Source organism: Lepisosteus platostomus, chromosome 1 (assembly GCF_059453375.1).
Source record: "Lepisosteus platostomus isolate fLepPlt1 chromosome 1, fLepPlt1.hap1, whole genome shotgun sequence".
Classification (NCBI taxonomy): Eukaryota; Metazoa; Chordata; class Actinopteri; order Semionotiformes; family Lepisosteidae; genus Lepisosteus; species Lepisosteus platostomus.
This window is the reverse complement of record NC_142611.1, coordinates 82,750,898-82,766,899: the sequence shown is the minus strand read 5'-3', so window position 1 is coordinate 82,766,899 and position 16,002 is coordinate 82,750,898.

Genomic DNA, 16,002 nt, shown 5'->3' with positions numbered 1-16,002 from the left:
CATTCTTTCAAATGTTAATTGCTTACACTTATTACAATTGCTTACACTTATATAGATATTGCTTTTCTGGACACTAAACTCAAAGCGCTTTACATGGGGACACCCCTCCACCACCACCAGTGTGCAGCCCCACCTGGATGATGTGATGGCAGCCATAGTGCGCCAGAACGCTCACCACACATCAGCTATCAGTGGGGAGGAGAGTAATGAAGCCAATTCATAGACAGGGATTATTAGGAGGCCATGATTGGTAAGGGCCAATGGGAAATTTAGCCAGGACACCCTGGGATTTTTAATGACCACAGAGAGACAGGACCTCAGTTTTACGTCTCATCCAAATGATGGCACTTTTGACAGTATAGTGTCCCTGTCAATATACTGGGGCATGGACCCACATAGACCACAGGGTGAACACCTCCTGCTGGCCCCACTAACACCTCTTCCAGCAGCAACCTTAGCTTCCCAGGAGGTCTCCCACCCAGATACTGGTCAGACTCACACCTGCTGGACTTCAGTGGGCTGCCAGCTGTGAGTCGCAGAGTGATATCTCTGCTGGTGTCAAAGGCACCAAATGTTGTCAAGGGAAATCTGTTCATTCAAAATATAAGTACATACAGTATAAGAATGTAATATAAAAAGAAGAACAAATATAATAAGAATTACAATGTACATATGGCAATAAATTCCTCTGCTCTACTCATACTGAACTTCTCGAACCAAATTTTAACTGCTGCTCAGGGTTTGAATGAAGACGGAAAGAAACAAGCGTGGATGGGCCATAGAATGAGAGAAGCTCATCATCATTACAAAAACATGCTGGACTGTGAATTCTTTATCAAGCCAAAGTGAAGCAGGGAAAAGGAAATTACTTGCAAATGGTTTATGACTGTGGAAAACTAGAGAGTGAGAAGGCCATGTTCTCAAGGACTGTGTGAGTCTTTCCACCTCAAGTTGTACTTAATTGTGTTATTATGGTGCCAAAACACAATCTGCAAGGAGAACGTTAAAATACATTAGATTGTGTCAGCAGACGTCTTTTTGAGCAGACAGCGAGATACAGGAAAAAACAAGTAGTGACTTCAAAACAAAGGTGTCAAAACAAGGAGGCAAGGCAGATCTTTCACTCTGCAAAAAAGGAGAACCTTATATAAATATGGTTCCTTTTCATGAATTTAGCAATATTGTCTGCCGAAATAATTCAAGTAGGGGTGCTAAATTTAGGTGCTGGGAGAAAATGCTTTTCAGTGGTATTATAGTACACTCTAAATTATCTGTACAGATACCGCATCGATCACTGTAACCAATAACTTTCTGACTCCCAAATTGTGATTTTTTTAAAAAAAGTAATGTTTTCCTCCAGTAACCTGTAACAGATAATGTGTGCCTAATGAATGTGCTCCATGATTTCTATATAGAGCTCCAGCAACAATGTAGCAGATTACCAGGTCATAACAGGGCTGTGACAAAGGCTGCAATATTCAAACTGCTTCTGTTGTCTATAACACTGGATTATGGCCACTGGTTAATGGATAGATACTCCTACAGTTGGGCCTTACAGACAAAAGTCTCACAACAATGTTGGAGGAAGCCTATAGCATTAATACATCCCAGTTTACCTTGTTTTTTCAGGACACATTCGATGTTGGTTGCAGTGAGCTTTAGGACAGAAGATCCCTGCCATGGACTTGCACTCCAAAATGTACCAGATTATATTATCATCTCAGAAATGTGTTTTGAAAATTTGAGATACAAAGCATTTAAGGTCTAAAGGAAAATCCACAGGCCTGTAAACTGCTGTTTCCTTGTTCTTCATCATGGTGTTTAGATAAATCCACCAAAACTCTCAGCTGTTGGCATCTCACCATTCCAAATTTTTTCACATACATTAGCAAATTACATGTCTTTCTTCATTTGCTTTAGACCACCGTATCATACTGTATGCACATACTGGACTAGAGACTCTCTTATCATTCAACTCATTTGACAAAGCTTAATTATAAAGGCAATTATTTCAAATCATAGACAGCCATCACTCCTGTCTTTATTTGCCAAGCACTGTCTGTACTGTCTCCACTTTGCCACAGGAGCTGATACAGTACCTCTGCACACACACAAGTGAAACAGCTGAAATGTGGTTGAGGCTGCACTGCTCTGAGGAGTCCTTGGGGAAGTCACAAAGAAGCTGCAATAGTCTGTCCAACAATTTGGCATGGTAGTTTGGCAAATTATAATTTATTTTGTGTTAAAGCAGCCATTTTAAAGTTCAGAGAAGCCTGCAAACAATGCAAGATGCATAAGGAAAGGGATTAATATTAAGGAACCTGGAGAAAAGAGCAACATCTTAAGACTGACCAACTGCAGTGCTGTGTTTGAAGCTCTGTAAGTGATTTTGTTCCTAAAGTCTATATACAGTTGTATGCAAAGGTTTGGGCACCCCTGGTCAAACTGCATGTTTCACTGAATTTCTGAAGTGAAAAAATAACAACAACCTCTGCAGGGTATAAAGTTAAACATGATATTTCTGTACAGTTGAATTCACAATTACTCTATGTTGGTTGAATTTAACAGATTAAAAAACATAAAACAGTGAAACTGTAAGAACCTGTAGTTATATGATGACAGAATGATATAGATGGTTTGAATTTACAACAACACTAAGAACATGGAATCAACTGGACAAAATATACAGCAATATACTGTATGCACATGGAATAAAAGTATACAATATTGTTACGAATGGGGGTTATGAAAAGGCAAAATCTTTTTCTGCTGGAAGAATTTGTACTGTCAGCATCAGGAAAGAAGGGAGATTTTTACTCTACCATCTTTCTTGACTTTATAACAATTTGTGCAAAACGTCTGACTCATCCAGGCTGAAAAAAGTGGCGTGAAAAGTCCAAAAGAATTCATTTTGTTGATCAGGCAAAATTACAATTAAAAGATTTATCTTGTTGCAGAACAAGTCTTGGGACAGAATTGTTTATGTACAGTCTGACAATCAGAAGATGTCTTGATCTAAGCTACAGTAGGCTGTGCCAGAGTAATTGGCCATTCAAGACAACAGAAAGATTTTTGTAAGTCTTTTTAAAGACTTTTTTCAATAATAATTCTCAACACTAGTAGGGAGGAGAGCAGAGTAATGAAGCCAATTCATAGATAGGGATTATTAGGAGGCCATGATTGGTAATGGCCAATGGGAAATTGGCTACTGGGAATGGGAACTGGGGCTACTTTCTTTCAAGAAACACCATGGGATTTTTAATGACCACCGAGAGTCAGGACCTCTGTTTTACGTCTCATCCAAAGGACGGCACCTGTTTACAGTATAGTGTCCCCATCACTATACTGGGGCATTAGGACCCAGATAGACTGCAGAGCGAGCACCCCCTGCTGGGTGATATGGCTGCTGGCTGATTACCATCTTTATTTCTACTCACATGGGAGTCTCTTACATTAGAGCTCAAACATAGATTAAATTGAGATTATTTAATCCTAGAATTGTTCAATGATAAAGATGACATTATGTTGAGCAGAAAATATTTTTTGCTAATATTTGTGCAACATATGGTTCAGATTTCTAACATTTTAAAAAAGTGTATGGTCTTCTAATGTGAGTTGACAGTAAAATATATTTAAGGCTTTCATTATTACTAAGGATTACATTCATTGTTATCTCCTTGAGGATACAGAAACATATTTACAGGGTATACAATTATATAAAGAAATATTTTAAGGACAATTCAAACACAACTGTTAAAATACATTCACAGAAAAACTTCATAGATACTGCAGTTGAATAATTGCTGGAGTGGATCAAGCCTTTTCTTTTTGTAAAATGTTCTTGTAGAATTTATTAGCTATTTATACGAAACTGTACAATCATTTCATTTCAAGTACTTTATTACTTTTGAGTCTCTCTAAAAGGACCTCGGTGCCACATCACAACTCACAGCTGTGGCTCTGTGACTAAGGATCTGCGCCTGTGACTGGAAGGTTGCCAGTTCAAATACTGCGGCCGTTGGGCCCCTGAGCAAGGCCCTTAACCCCAGCTGCTCCAGGGGCGCCATATAAATGGCCCTGACCCTGCGCTCTGACACCAAGCTTCACTACCTGTCTGTGTGTCTCATGGAGAGCAAGCTGGGGTATGCAAAAAGACTAATTTGTAATACAAGAAAACTACTGAGAAAACAGATAATATATTTATAGCAAACTTAATCTGTCATTTAAGCTAAACAGAAGGCAGCCTTTACGGTGGAATACACTAGATCTGTTTTACCAAATGGAAAAATTAATACTAATTCCAATTAACTGAAGTCAAAAGATAAGAGAGTTCTCCTCAGGCTAAACAAAGAATGATTCTGCCACCCTCCGCTTCACAATTCAGAATTCACCATGAGTACAGCGCCAGGCATCCAACTTTACTGGCATTTTCAACATTAAATACAGCCATAAGAGGCACTTAACCCTCAAAGCAGGGGTGAATATCTCTGCACAATGATTCCCAGAAAGGGTGCCCAAGGCTTGTTGATAACAGCTCTCAAATAGTTTTGGTTCTTGGTAACTAATGTTTTTTATGGGCAGCACTCAGAACATAGGCTCACCCTGCTTTCACCAACCTTGCAAAATCCTGCTCAAACACAAGCTTCTCTTTTGTCTAGTGCAGGTAAGGAGAAATTATTTATTATTAACTGCAAATAACTCTGTCTTTTTCTTTTGCTAATCATCTCTTCCAGATCATAAACCTTTTACCACAGAGAACGTATGCCTGTCAGCCAACGTTAAAGCACAGTCTCAGCCTTACATAAGTTCCCCCTTTTCATTGACTCAAACATCACCTTTGAATGAAACCCAGATCAAACTTGGACTAGTACAGGACTGACAGATCACAAGGGTCCACACAGCCCAGTCTCACAGCAAATGTAGCGATGACAGACGTGGTGGTACAGGCCTGTAATACAAGCTCTTGGGGAGACCTCAAAGGGAACCCCACCAGCAGGGTCCACAAGACACAATAACGAGTCATTCTAACACACAAGTTTAAGCTGACATGCTGACTATGAGCTGTGTTCCGACATTTGAGCATCACCACATTTGGAATCTCCCTACCACTGAATGCCACATTTTATTATCCATCTTCCACAATTTCATATTTTGCTTTTCCATTTTTTATTTTAATACTTTAAATCCACAAAATTTGCACAGTATTACCAGAGATGAGTTTGTAATGTGTTCACAACACATAAATATATACCATTGAAGAGGGACCAACAGTTATCCTTCACCATGCACTGCAGAGGTTCTGGAAAGTCTGCTGGGGGTAGATTTTCCTGCACCTCTCCAAACTGTATTTATAAAACATGCAGTGATTCTTTAAGCATCAGGAAACACTGATTGCTCTATCAATCAGTGCAACTCCTGAGAAGTAAATTCTACTTTTCAACTGGCAATGTTGTCACCTAATCGGTACAGTTTTCAATATGTAATTTCAAATTTTAATTGTGTATGAGCTGAGAGATTACAATTAAAATGCAGATCCACCAATATTTAATGAATGAGGCCCTCTCTACTCAGTATAAATTATCAAAAATAACAAAAACAAAACATTATTAATGCAAAGAGAAGTATAACAACAAAACTATGGCCCTCTATGAATTGGCTACATTACTCTGCTCTCCTCCCCACTGATAGCTGATGTGTGGTGAGCGTTCTGGCGCACTATGGCTGCCGTCGCATCATCCAGGTGGATGCTGCACATTGGTGGTGGTGGTGGTGGAGGGGAGTCCCCATTACCTGTAAAGCGCTTTGAGTGGAGTCTCCAGAAAAGCGCTATATAAGTGTAAGCAATTATTATTATTATTATTATTATTATTATTAATTAAAACATTAAAACAAACCTTCATTTTTCTTAATTTTTCATATGTAACAATTCCATAACAATTCAGAAAATAATTTACATTTTACAATTCGTTATCCATAACCAGCTATTCTGAAAAAACTCCCCTGGCTCTCGAATTAAATAAAAGTAATACCAGAATTGCCATGAAAGGTCTCTTTCAGAATAATTCTGACATCGTAATCAGGATTTATCATACATTAAGAACAGAAGACAATACAATAGCAGTAACTTGCTGTAGGGCTCCAGGTGTAAGGACTCGACCAAGGCACACTACTGTGTTTAGGATTCATCTCTGCACTACAACAAACTGTAGCAGCAAGACAGAATCTTTACGCTGCAAAATGAAGAAATGCCATTGATATCTGTACAACAAGAGTAGTTTTTCCAGTTCTAATGCACTTACTGAAGTACTGTCCAAAGAAAAAGTGAACATCACTGATCTGCCTGCTTAATATGCCATTTGAAACCAAAGACAGTCAGACCGAGTCCATCTTGTTTCCTATAGGTTGTATGAAAGCATAGCTGCTCACAGAGGGTGTATAACATTGGTCTAAAACTGGCACAAGTCAGCAGCCACTGACACGTCATGGGAGAATCATACAAGAGCAGGATCACATGGAACTAGTGCACAGGAAACATGGAAACAATTTCTCAATGGCATTATCCATGAAATTAAATTATAAAAATGCACTAACATGGTCTTAATCAAAGGCCTGTGGCCAAGGTTTGACAGAGCTATAAGCAATCTTTTAATTGCTGTACATTGTCACTGATCACAAGGGTCTTGTTTGTGAAAAATAAGATGACTAACACTTCACTCACATGGAGAACATACCACTGGATCAAATGGCTTAGGACAGGTTTCAGAGAAGAGTTAAATAAAAAAGCCACAAAGATGTTGTTTAACAACAGGCCTTATAAATTATAAATGTATGGTCAATTGCACATACATTGTTTCTTTACACAGAAGGCTCCACTGCCAAAAGTTGTGTTTTCTTTCTTCTTTTTTTCAGCATGGACTAAACCTATTACTTGTTCCTTTGCAGCCTACACATGTCGACGCAGCTACCCACCTGAACTACTAGTGTTTCTTTACTTCTCTTTTAGCAAGAAGTAAACCTTTACTTGTTCCTTTGCAGACTGTATAGTTACTTAAGTTAAACCAAGCAACGCTATGCTAAAACTGTTCAATACATAAGTAAGTCTTTATTTAGAATACTTTGCACAATTTTCATCTCCACAAAAAAAGATTCTAGAGCATCAATATAAGACCACAAGCTTTCCTGGGCTTCCATGAAATTCCTACAGTACATCCTACACTGAGGCGCTAAAGGAACTGAACCTTTTTAGTCATTAACAGGGAAAATTACAATGGAGAATGAGAAGCACCTCTTTATTCAAAGGGCTGTGGGACTGTGGAACATCAACCTGGATGTACTAGATCTACTAATGACCTGACAGGCTAGTTTGGCTGAGTGGTCTCCTCTCATTGGTAACATTTCTTATTATCTTTTGGTATTATTTACCCTCCAATGATGGTTAAGGATTTTTCTCACAGAATGTCTTCTATACTTTAGCATAGTGCTTGGAGATGATGTGCTGTGAAAGCTACAGGTAAAGACATAAAGACTACCTGTATGTTGATTCATTAGGATTAGGTGTTTGGTGCTCTAATGATAGCTGATCACATGAATGAATGTGACATTAGAATTAAGACATCAGCATGCCTTAGCATTGTGTTTGTGCAGATTCTTTCAGCTTTGGGCTTCACTTGTATTGTGCATTATTTCAATTCCTCTATAATAAAGTCCACACCACCCACAGTTTCTTTTTTCAGTTCTGAAACATTTCACCATTTATCTGTAAAATGGTGCCAAACTAAATGCCCCCCAAATATCCAGACAGCTGTGAAAGTGAAACAAGATGTTATCTAAGCAGTACATGCAGAACAAAGCTGTCATCAGTGAAACAAACATGCACATGAATGGTCTTTTATTGCAGGAGCACTGCACTCGATCTGATCGATCTGCTGCTGATCCTGTGAGTGCCAAGAGGAGTACATTCGTCCATACCAGGCATTGCAGAGCCTGGGGCCAGCTGAGCTCTAGCCAAGGCTGAAGAGGAAGGAGGAGAGGGGTGAGGGTCTCCTCCACAGCCCTGCTTTTCTTGTAGGGATAAGTACTACTCTTAATTAACAACACCTTGAGTGCACACATACACCACCGAGGGAAGTGAGACAGCAGCCAAACCAGCCATGTTAATCAAAGATGTGTGCCCGGGTCTTGAACAAGCGCAGGACCCCCAGGGGCTGCTCTCTGTGGCTGTTCAGAACTCCTTCCACCACAGAGCAGGAACACCAGGCAACATTTTTTTAACCGCAGTTTTACTTTATTTTTATCATAAAATTTTCAGAAAGGGAGTAGCAAATTACTGGCAACAGCTCCAAACAGTACATTAGTAGATTTAAAAAAATGTGCCCTAGTGTGCAGAACTCAGTCAGAAACAAGCAAGAAGAGAAATCCCAGTCATAATAAAACTAAGACTGAGTTTCTGCAGCTGCTGTGGTATTTGCATTACAAATACAGAGAACAGTGAAATTCCAGGACATTCACAACACAGCATTCAAAACAAACAAACTATAATGTCTGTCTAGTCTGTGATTGAGAAATGAAACAGGGCACCAAATGGACTTTCAATTCACCTTAAAGTCCTCTATTTAAAAAAAAAATCTAAAATTAGACAGTTTGCTCCAGTTATCCTATTTTTCACAGTATAGCATAAATTCATACATTTGAAGAAGGCTCAACTGCTGTAAGATTGTTCCTTATTTCTATTTCTCAGCCTGGAATTAACCTTTATTTGTTCCTCAAATTTCACCTCCTTTCAGTTCCTGGATAAAATCTATAGACTGGCAGTGACAGTGAAAAACTATCCATCTATCAATGTTATTCCAAGGCATTGGGGGAGATAGCTCCTACCCTAACAAGTAACAGGCGCAAAGCAGGGTACACTCTGGGCAAGACGCCAGTCCATAACAGGGCAGACAGACACAAACACAGACATACTGTATACAGCACATGCTCACTCATACTTGGGCCCGTCTATGGGAGGAAACCAGAGCACACAGAGGAAACGAATGCAGGGAGAACATACAAACTCCATGCAGATAGTCTGGAATTCAAACCAGGCCCTGGCGCTGCTAGGCAGCAATGCAAACCACTGTAGCAACATGCTATCCTATAATTATACAGTATATTGCCTTTGTCATTAAAAGATACATACTGCTGAAGGCTTCATTAAAAAAGCAATACTGTAAGAGTCAAGAATAACGCCAACAAGGAGACCTGTGTTAATTACACTATTTACAACTTCAGTATATAGCCTTCTCAAGTAAAACAAAAATGTTTATTTAACATGTAGGGTTTGAATCAGGATGTGAATTAAGATTTGTTCCTAGGCAAGAAAACTTCTATTAAAAGTGATCATTGGACTGAGGAGATAAGGAGACAGTCCTCCAGTCCCTGTCTCTCAGGGTTATAAAGGGTTTGTGTGTGAGAGGATTAAGGTAAAGCACATCCCCTCCTATACGTGAAGTGCTCTGGGATTCTTCAAGATGAAATGCAGAATTAAAAACACAGACAACAGGGGATTATTAGTCTAGCTTTGAAGGAAGGACTAGGGGATCTGGTAGCAGAGAATGAGGGAATACTTAACAGGAGGTTCCTGGTTCAAATTCCAGCTCTGCCATCATCTCACCACATATTTCATCCTTCAGAATTTCAGCAAATGCAGTGAGTGACTCTGACGCAAAAATCTGGCCACTGGACTCTGAAAACTGCTTTCAGTTAAGACATCAGCTAAATTGTTAAAGACAGCTCCCACCCTGGTCTGATCCCAAGGGGAAAGCAAGGCTAGGCCTGGGCAGTACTGGGATGGGAAACCTCCAAGGAAAACCACAATGCTTCTGTTGGTGGACCAGTAGGTGGCGCTTCTGTTTAGACCAGAATTTCCAAACCTGTATCCCAATATGGGTCTGGATGTGCTATCTTTAGGATGAGAAAATAATTTGGTGATTTCTAAAAATGTGTTGCTACTTTGTTGCTTTCCTGATTTCTGTGGACAAAAATGGCATTTCCTCAAGAAATCTTCAATGAAAATCTGCTAAATTGCCTATTTTGATTTTATATTGCAGAGAGGGCTTAATTTAATTATTTATTATAAAGATCACCCATTTATCATTGTTAAATATCCAGACATTTTGTAAGCAATCCCTACATGCTAACAGTACCAGCACCAATTTATCCCCATATTAATTTTTCCCACATGAATCTTGGGAGTTTTAGTAGAGCATGAGCCGACGTGTGCCTTCTTTAATTCATTGTGGGCTCTGGCAGGGAGCTGCAGTGAAGGGGTTAACACAGGGAGGATGCAGGAGGAAACGGTGCCGGGACGGACAATGCATTGTCAGGGTCTTATTGTTTACTGCGAGGGAGTGAGGCGTGACCCTTGACCTCCCATTGTCCGGCAGAGGTAACCTTGTCCCTGCACGGGCACCAGAAGGGTCTGCCTCCACCCACCCTGCCGAGAACGCAGGAGTGTCATACGAGAGAAAAAAACATCCCAAATTCCAGCCCTTTCAGCACATCTCGGATAAATATTTGGATGTAGAGGAGACAGTGTGCTCTAAATAAGCCTTGACATCAGGGCCGATTTGAAAACAACCAGCAAGGGAAGGGAGCCGTGTTCCACTTGCCACTACCTTATGGAGCAAATTCTATGCTGCCATTACAATGCACCTCACGTTTCCAATAACTCACTCAATCTGCCCAATTTGCTCAAACACCGTTAACCTGTTGTTACATTTGTAATCTGTGTAGCGTCTCCTCACCTGAGAGACTCGTCTGTCTAGCCTGTACCCAAGTGTGCCCTCGGCCCTGAGACTGCAGGACAGCTTTCCTTCTGCTCCTGTTCACCAAAGCAGTGGAGCGATGGAGAGATTGTCACCAGGCTTGATGTCCACACTGTCTCTTCACTATTCTGTATTGTTTTATATTGGTGCTTGTTTTATTCTTCCAGCTTGTAACGATCTTATTGGTTATTGCCAGTATGAATTTAAGTGTGAGTATTGTAAGTAAACCTGGATAAGATTCTACATTTAAAAAACAGTTGAGCATTAGGGTTTACAATTTTAGAAAAAACAGGCCATGGAAGTATGAGGTGGAATTTGAGTTGTAAACTGGCAACAGATGGATAGAGTCAAAAGGAGAAGAATGGTTATACTTCAAAATCAATGTTAAAGCCTCAAAATGAATTAATTCCTGAAACAGCGAAGTCTTATGTCCAGGAGCACCCAGGCTTAAGTGTTTAATGTAAAGTCATAAGAAAAATTAGAAGGAATAGAGCACAGAAAGGATATTCCAACCTTAGAAAGATTTGAAAGAAGAACAAGAATGGTTCCTGGTCCCAAGGGACTCTCATAAACAGTAGTATAAGGAGGATAGGGGGTCACAATTGGTAACTGAAGGGGCATTCATGTAGGACAGAGAACAGTTCTTTACTCAAAGAGTCACAGCTGTCTGGAACAGGCTTCCCAGATGGTTCTGGAAACTTTAAGAAATGGCTAGACGATAATTTGGATACACTCAGCTACTAAACCTTCTCTTGTTCGTGCCCTTGCGTTTCTTGTGTTCTGATGTTCTAGTAGATGTCGATGAGAGCTTCTTGCACAGTGTTCTCAATGTCACATGCGACTGTTCGGACATTTTAAATCTTACACAAGGGTGATAAGGCAGATAAAGTGTGGTGCAACAGAAGCATCTAGAAAAAATAAAAAGACTATTTCATTTAGGACATTTAAGATCTCTTTATTGGCCATATACAATTTCTTGTATTAGGAATTTGCCTTTGTGCATACCCCAGCTTGCTGTCCATGAGACAAACAGACAGGGAGAGAAGCTTGGGGTCAGAGCACAGGGTCAGCTATTTATACAGTGCCCCTGGAGCACTTGGGGTGAAGGGCCTTGCTCAGGGGTCCAACAGAGTAGGATTCCTCTGCCAGCTGCAGGATACAAACTGGCAACCTTCCAGCCACAGGCATAGATCCTTAGCCATCTCTCCACCACCCCACCCCGAAATGTTTCATTTCGCCTGGTACCTTTTACATACTGCATATGAAAGAATGCAGTAATGCAGCTGTGATTGAAAGTGTATTTGGATTTCCTAACTCATGCTACGCTGATGGCACGGTAGCAGGGGAATGTTTTTATAATAAAGAAGATGGAATACTGAAGCAATTTTTATTACAAGAGTGTTTGTGGGTACTGAATGTACTTCTAGTTCAAAATTATAGAGTTATCACAGAGGAGCATTAGGAAGCAGTCACACCCTTTCTGGTGCTTGACTATCCACTGCACTCCTGTCATTACTCCAGGGAAATACCTATTAATAAAGTATTATCTATCTATACACAAAGGCAGAAGAAAGACTATAAGCACTTTAAAATAGCAGATTCTAAGCAATTAGACTGTTTTTTGGTAATTTCATATCAATCTTTGGTTGTCTTTTGTATTGTTTTGTGAATCAACACTGCTGTGTTTTTTCTTTTCTTTTTTTCACATCAGGAGAGGCAAGCATGAGTATGGAAAAGTGAATAAAAGAGGATAAAATGTTTTTTTCTCTTTAATGCAGTTTGGAATTTCAAGGTGGGCTGTGATGGTAGATGGAAAAGGTGTGAATTGTACACAAGATCCAAAATGAGTTAAAAATCTGCTTGAGTTGGACTTGAAGAGAACAAGGCTTCAGAGGACGGGGAAGAGCTCAGCTCAGTCTCCCACGTGGGCAGAACAGAGCGCTGCACTGGGATTTATCTCCAGGGTGTATCTGGCTGGGACATAGTCCCTCCGGCACGTCGCTGCTCTTTCACCAGCACACTCGTGGACAGAAAAACAAGATCACAAGGAAGCCACTGGTTTCAAGTAGAGTTAATGGCGATACCACTATGGGACACAGCCTCAGCAATCATGCACAGCGCTGGGCCTGAAGACCAAAGGCCAATGGCATTATAGGTCTTTAATAAAATACACACAGCTAACCATTCTGAACAAAATTTAAACTGGCCCAATTAAGATGATACTTAGGTTAATCAGGAAAATCATAATGAGCAGCTTAAAAATCTATGATACCCTGGAGGACTGGAGCTGTGCATCCCTAAACTGGTCAATTTCACATGCTCAGTCAATAACAGTGTTTCAGGTGCTAAAGTCAGACACTACAGATAAAATGTACTTGTGTGTAAAATCAGTGCTACAAGCTACAGGGGAGTCAAGGAGTACAAGACCTAAGTACAACCTACAGTGCCAGCAAACATCTCCAGCTGCAAATGGGCAAACCACACACAGCAGAGAGGATCATTTTAAACCTCATCTTTCTTCTTCTCCCGACAGCCCTCATCACTTCAGCAGACACCTGTTTTCTCCACACTTCCCTCAGGGAGAACTTTACTCAGATCACAACTGTCTAAACTCTCTCTAGGGCTCAAAGCATTTAACAAACAATCACCATCATTCACAGTCTCAGAGATAAAGGGACTACTTGCCATTATCCATTGATTTACAAGAAACATGAAAATGAATAAATGTGATCGGGCCTTTTTCACTACAGTACCTAGGCAGAGCAACACAAAAAAATCAAACAGCCAGTCTGTTGTGTAAGGTGTAGATATTCCTGCTGCCTCTACATCTTGTGCAGATTGAGAGAATGATTAAATTAATTTTAGTTTATTGTATCTTTGAATCAACATGCTATCTGAAAAACTGTTCTTTAGTCTGAAAACTAAACATTTTGACTATGCAAATGTTTAGTTTCTCATCTAACTGTACATACAGTATATTCTTCAGTGTTACCCTGAACAAACAGCAACACCCATGTTATTTAACAGTCAAGTTGGAGTGGCAACACTGGCCTCTAGTGCTGAACTTCAGCATTTCGGATCCTTGAAGGCTAGTTAACCTTGTTCCTGTACCTCCAGGTGCCTACTGGTTTATTCTGGGGCTAAGTTCTCAATTAATAAAACTGTCAACTTAATCAAATGTGTTATTTTATGCTAAAATGTGTAGATCTGAGTTAAGTTTGGGTTTAACAGTAAACATGAAATCCCCATGATTCATATCTAAATATGATTGAATAGTTAAAATGACTGTAAACCAGTTTACTTAGGAATTGAGTGAAGCCATTGAAAGATCAGTCAAAATCACCATGGGAACAGCTGGACTGAACAGCATGGAATCACAGGTGACCTCAAAGCTGTGCTTCTGTCCTGCATCACGAGACCACCAGGTGAGGTTCGAGCTCAGAGTCCAAAGACATTCTGTCCAGGTTGATTGGCATCTAAGTGTCCTCCCACATGTGTACAACTTCTGAAATCAGAATTACTAGAAGGAAATTGTTAAATTTTCTGAAGACCTAAGTTCCATGTTTTTATTATACTTTGAAAGGCATGATTTGTCATTGTTTGTTTAATGCATTTTATCTAGTTGCTGTTTGCACTTGTTTTATGTTAACCTCTGTGACCACATGAGCTGCACTATTTGAATAAGTCAACAGCCCTACTCATATGAACACTGCCAGGGTATCTTTAACGATCATGTAATCAAGACATTGGTATAGCAGCTCATCCAATGAACAGTACAACCTACAGCATAGTGTCTCCACGCATCATATTGACACATTGGTCTGGACATTCTGCTCCAGTGGGAAGAGAGCCAATTACAGCACCACCCTGGATTTCTCTAGATGTCTGCCATCCCAGTACTGACCAGCTCCAGACTGGCGTAGCATCTGATTTCCAAAAAGATCAGGCTTCAAAGAGATGGCTCTTGAGTTTCAGGTCCATCCCTCTCTCCTTTATAGAGAATTTTACCATTTTTAAAGACAGGGGTGTGGTTGGGTCATGTCAAGATTACAATTGTTATCTCTTCCTAAAGTATTATCTTAGACGTGATATGAAAGATATTTAAGACTTTTCAAATTAAGTAACTCTTTTGCCTAATTAAGCTGAAAAGGCACACAAAGAAAATTTAAAATGTAAAAGTGGGGAGAACATGCAAGCACCACAGAGACAGAGCAAATTTTACACCCAAAAACGTCTGTAGTAAGTGAAATATGGGGCATACCTTCTCTGAAGAGCAGCCAGTGCCATCTCGCTGTGCAAACTGTTCAGGAAAGATGTTCATGAATTGTTCAGGATAAGAAGTCTTTAATAACAACAACAACTTACACTTATATAGCGCTTTTCTGGACACTCCACTCAAAGCGCTTTACAGGTAAAGGGGATTCCCCTCCACCACCACCAATGTGCAGCATCCACCTGGATGATGTGACGGCAGCCATAGTGCGCCAGAACGCTCACCACACATCAGCTATCAGTGGGGAGGAGAGCAGTGTAATGAAGCCAATTCATAGATGGGGATTATTAGGAGGCCATGATTGGTAGGAACCAATGGGAAATTTGGCCAGGACACCTGGGTTACACCCCTACTCTTTTCAAGAAATGCCCTGGGATTTTTTAATGACCACAGAGAGTCAGGACCTCGGTTTTGCGTCTCATCTGAAGGACAGCGCCTGTTTAAAGACTATAGTCATTCAATTACAGGATAGAAACTCCCTTACAGTATATTCAATATGGTTACAGTGGGACCAAGAGCTATACTAATTAGGCTTTTTTTAATGAAGCCAACTACATGGCTGAGTAATTTGTTTCATACTCCCATAACCCTTTGTGAGAAATAGGACCTCATGTTCTCAGTTTTAATTGCACATGCAAATAGGTTTCACTTGTGTTCTCTCGTTAAGGACCCTTAAACAGACACTATAAAGTTCCTCATGCAGTGACTCTGTGGAATCCTCAAGAAAAGCATCGAGACGCCACAGCAAGCACACAAACAATTGTCACCTTGAAATAAGATCAGATCACTTTATTAGCCATATACTGTACAATTTCTTGCATTAGGAATGTGTATTTTCACATACCCCAGCTTGCCCTTCATGGGACACACAGACAGGGAGAGAAGCTTGGGGTCAGAGCACAGGGCTAGCCATTATACAGCACC